The sequence below is a fragment of the Nanorana parkeri genome, unplaced genomic scaffold (genome assembly GCF_000935625.1).
Source record: "Nanorana parkeri isolate BGI_ZX_2015 unplaced genomic scaffold, ASM93562v1 scaffold178, whole genome shotgun sequence".
Lineage (NCBI taxonomy): Eukaryota > Metazoa > Chordata > Amphibia > Anura > Dicroglossidae > Nanorana > Nanorana parkeri.
Genome location: NW_017306446.1, coordinates 564169 through 567375, shown reverse-complemented (window position 1 = coordinate 567375; position 3207 = coordinate 564169).

Below are 3207 nucleotides of genomic sequence, written 5' to 3'. Positions count from 1 at the left end.
CATCTCCTAACCCCCCCCCCATGTGACCCTACACACAGGGGGGGGAGTTTAATTTTTTTATATCTGGATCACATGATGATGTTTAGGATTTGTATATCTTTCTTTATTCTCATGGCCAGCTGTGGAAGATGGCCGCCAACTTTGTCCAAATGGGTTTACTCAGGTGTGGATAGAGCTGGGAAGGGCTAGACCATCTGTGTACCTACTGAGGAGACCTCCTCTCACTTCCTGTCATGGCAGGAAATAATGGGAACTTTGACTGGTGTCCCCGGTTTGAATTCAGGTTCAGTCAGGACACCATCTGCATGGAGTTCTCCCTGTGTTTGCGTAGGTTTCCTTCCACACTCCAGAAACATGCTGGTTGGTTATTGGTCTCCTGTGTAAGCTGTCCCTAGTATGTGTGGTAGGGCCCTTAGATTGTAAGCTCCTTGGGGGCAGGGACTGGTACAAATATATAGAATAGTAATATGATGGCGCTATAATATACCTAAAATACATAAAATGTGCAGTGAGGACGCAGACAAGCGAAGAAGGGTTAGAGCTTCACCCTCATGGGGCATTCTGGATCTCAAGGGTAACCAATGCTAAAAAAAGGGAAAAGAGTATTCCAACACAAACACACAGGTCCCGCCCACAGCTCTGCTCTCTCTCCTTGTGCAAGGTGACTGGTCTCGTCTCCGCCCCCTCCTGTAATGAAGGCCGGCCACTGCATCTCTCTCTCCTTGTGCAAGGTGACTGGTCTCGTCTCCGCCCCCTCCTGTAATAAAGGCCAGTCCCTGTAATAGGATCTCCCGTGCCCATCGCTTTGGGCCGCGGGCCGGCCTCTCCAACCAGCGGCGTGACGTCACTAGGAGACCGAGGCGTCGGACGGCGCGCTCGGCTCCTCCCCCTCCAGGATCTCCTCCTCCTTAAAATGACGCGAGTTGCAATAGCCCGGCGTTCTAGTGTTGCGAACGTCGAGCCAGTGCAACTTGCCTAAGACCTGAGGACACGTGAACCGACATCTCTGAGGCCAACCAGCCACTTCACCTCACACAACCGCCCTGCTGCTTCCATCGGATGCTTCACAGGGATCCTTCCCTGCAATCAGCTGACTCCTCATTCAGCTGGCCGCTGTGACCCCTCTCCAGGACTGCCTGGAATCCCCAACTGCAGCTTCCTGGACCAGCTACTGAATGCTTAAAGCCTTCTCAACTGCAAGTACCCCTACCTCTTGAGGCTATACTATAGCAAGTGACAGCGGTGATTCAAATCTGCATATCATTTAAAGTGATAACATCATACTAGTACTCCATTGCAATTGTATCCATAGAGCATTACTGCGGTTCTTATGCAAAGTATCTCGTTTGTCACCCTGGAGAGTGCGGGGTTAATCTGACTACAACTACTAATAGTACTCATAAGATTGATTGCTGGTGGGTTACCTCATATATGGGAAATACTACTAACATACCTACTGAGGACTCCCAACCTCCCATCCTATACTGTGATTGGCATATGATGTGCTAGAGGGTTCCACCATCACTCCTAAACATACAGAGTGCAACCGGGAACCCTTGACCTGAGCCAACTCACACACAGGTGCCTAGTTAATTCCGCAGCTGTGGTCCAACCTAACCTCCTGGGCTTACGCGTTACAGTCCCTGCATCTCTCTCTCCTTGTACAGGGTGACTGGTCTCGTCTCCGCCCCCTCCTGTAATGAAGGCCGGTCCCTGCATCTCTCTCTCCTTGTACAGGGTGACTGGTCTCGTCTCCGCCCCCTCCTGTAATGAAGGCCGGTCCCTGCATCTCTCTCTCCTTGTACAGGGTGACTGGTCTCGTCTCCGCCCCCTCCTGTAATGAAGGCCGGTCCCTGCATCTCTCTCTCCTTGTACAGGGTGACTGGTCTCGTCTCCGCCCCCTCCTGTAATGAAGGCCGGTCCCTGCATCTCTCGCTCCTTGTGCAGGGTGACTGGTCTCGTCTCCGCCCCCTCCTGTAATGAAGGCCGGTCCCTGCATCTCTCCTTGTGCAGGGTGACTGGTCTTGTCTCCGCCCCCTCCTGTAATAAAGGCCGGTCACTGCTGCTCGCTCTCCTTGTGCAGGGTGACTGGTCATGTCTCTGCCCCCCTCTTGTAGTTTCCTATAGCAGGTGTGGCCTGCTGGGTCTCGCCCACAGCTCTGCTCTCTGCACAAGCTATGTACAGCACAGTGATGATGTCACTGTATCCAGGTTTACAAAGGCATTTGTTGCATATAAAGTTGATTGATATCCACCCACCAGTCCCATTAGGCTTTGCAAGACTCTGACAGCCACAGGCATGATTTCCAGATGGGATTTGTAGTTTCACCACAGCTGAAGGGCCGAAGTTTGGCTCAAGAATGCAATGTAACACTCCTAGGGCAATGTCTATCGAGAGACTTTAGTTTATTTTCTGACAACAATAAAATATTTCACCGATGATGGTGGTGCGTCTGTGCGTGTTTGGATTCTTCAGGTTTTTTTTAATACCGCTTTCTGTGCCTAGCGACAGCCACGCCCCCATTTCTTGTCCTGGTGTCACAGGGACAGGAATTGAGGGAAATTTCACAGTGGGGTCATAGACGGAAATAATTGGCAGAAATTGTAACTCTCCCCCCACTCTATCCCAAAAAAACGAATTGGCTGGAGTTAAGCTTTAAGATGCGGTCCCTTCCGTCTTTTACAGGGCAGTCCACCCAAAATAAGATGGACTACAATCTCAATAAACAATAGTAAACTAAACGTGAGATTGTAGTCCATCCCAGGAGTGAGCTTGGAGCGGGACTATGTTACAACACACACAGGGACCGTGGGGAACAAGTAGCCCCCCTCCAGAAGGAAGGACAGTGTCAGCACCAATCCAGAGATGATTGGAGGATCTACAGCCGAGTGATCAGGGGTGTAAATAGAAATCACAGGGCCCCATAGCAAAAGTTTGTATGGGGCCCTGTGATTTCTAGTTACACCCCTTGCAGAGCCCACTTGAGATCCCACACAGCCCACCTGAGGGTGACCCCGCAGAGCCCACCATAGACTCTCTATGGTGGGCTCTACAGGGTCTCAGGTGGGCTGGTCACACTCCTTACCTGTCCGACTCCTCTTCCTCCACGGTCGCTGATGGACCCCGCCTCCGTCACCGGGCCCGCCTCCTCCGTCACTGGGCCCCGCCTCCTCCTCCACTGCCGGGTCCAGCTTCCTCCACTGCCG